At 29.7% G+C, this 1521-nt stretch overlaps 1 protein-coding gene across 1 annotated transcript in view; it reads right to left on the reverse strand.

Annotated features, from left to right (window-relative positions):
- LOC118743256 overlaps positions 1–1521 on the reverse strand; it is a gene marked incomplete at its 5' end in the record, with an annotated part of 39560 nt that overhangs the window by 37460 nt on the left and 579 nt on the right.

The following is a 1521-nucleotide window of genomic DNA, read 5'->3' on the forward strand; positions in this document are numbered from 1 at the left end:
CGTGTGTAGGGCCCTTTATATGTAGACGGTGGATGTTTATCAGGGTAACCAACTCATTTTTGAGAATTACCCGATTTTGCCCGAAATTACGTAACATTCCCCACTCATCTCCAGATATCATTCAGATAACTCTTTATTTACAAAACGAAATTGTATCTATTTTGATATATTGCGGGTCTTTCTGTTTATTTTATTATTATGTATTCATAAACAAAACCAAACTTTTATAAAGTTAGTTAACAAACAAAGAATAAAAAATGTTTATATAATATTAACATAAATACAGTGGTCGAACAAATTTTAGTCGCAAAAATTTTGCCAAGTTTTCACAATTTGTTTATTTTATTTGTTATTTAATTTGAGTTATTGTTTTATAATATATTGTTCCCACTTTAACGAAAACCGTATAAATCCAAGTTTCAAACTTTGTACAATATTAAAAAAAAAAACGAAAGGAATAATTTAATTAAAATCCAATTCTATGTAATATGATAATATTAAACAATTTGTATTGTACTTGACGCCGTTTTTTATAAAAAATGATTGTGGAAAAACAGCAATAGTTTATAAATGGTTGAAGTTATAGCTGCCAATTTTAGGTCGTCGAGCGATCTTTTAAGAACTGCGTGGAAGACAGTCGGTAAATATAAACACATTATGGGTATTCCAGACAAAATTAAGTAATCTTACGGGGTTTACGTCGTTACAAGGCTTTAGATGAATCGCCGTAGTGTATAAAGTGTAGGTAGATATTTTTAGGTTTAATTTTCCGCATAAATATCCGCAGTATAGTAATGTGCTAGATTTTTATAAAAAATACTTATATAAACATTAAATAAACAAATGAATAAAATTACAGTTTAAAAAATTAAAACCTCCCTATTATAATTGCCATTCGTACTGTCATCAGGTATGTAACTTGAGAATAGAAATCGCTGCATCTTTTAGGCAATATTACATAGTTACATCCCGAGCTAATAAAAGTAAGGTAATAAGGTAATAAGGTAAAAAAGGTAAAAAATAGTCAAAACTGGCCAAACTGTCTCTTAACTTAATCAATAACAAGGGTATATTTTAAATTAAAATTAAAAAAAAACATAAGTTCCAAACTTGATGCTATTCTTTTGTCCACGAGTGTACATAGTTATATACATAAGTCCATAATCATATTTCAAGACGTGCTTACATAGATAACTATTAAATGAAACTGTCTTCACTCAGGCAGTATGTACTACTCGTATGGTGTTATCCAATAACAGCTCGTTAAACCATGCTCCATACGCAGAAAAAGAGAAAGTGGGCAAAATCAATAACGCCAGCTTCAACCAAAATGTTTTGTTTTTATCGTGCCGAACAGTGAAACGAGATGTCGTAATCATTACATTTCGACATTCATGGATACCTTAGTATAAAGCGATTGGCAAAAGACACTGAAATTCAAAGTGACCACAAATCCTTCACGTGATAATTTTGATTTTTTTTATTATAAATATAAAAGCAAGACACCTTTCAATTCTGGAA

Source organism: Rhagoletis pomonella, unplaced genomic scaffold, assembly GCF_013731165.1.
Source record: "Rhagoletis pomonella isolate Grant_MI unplaced genomic scaffold, Rhpom_1.0 Rhpom_scaffold_00007, whole genome shotgun sequence".
Lineage (NCBI taxonomy): Eukaryota > Metazoa > Arthropoda > Insecta > Diptera > Tephritidae > Rhagoletis > Rhagoletis pomonella.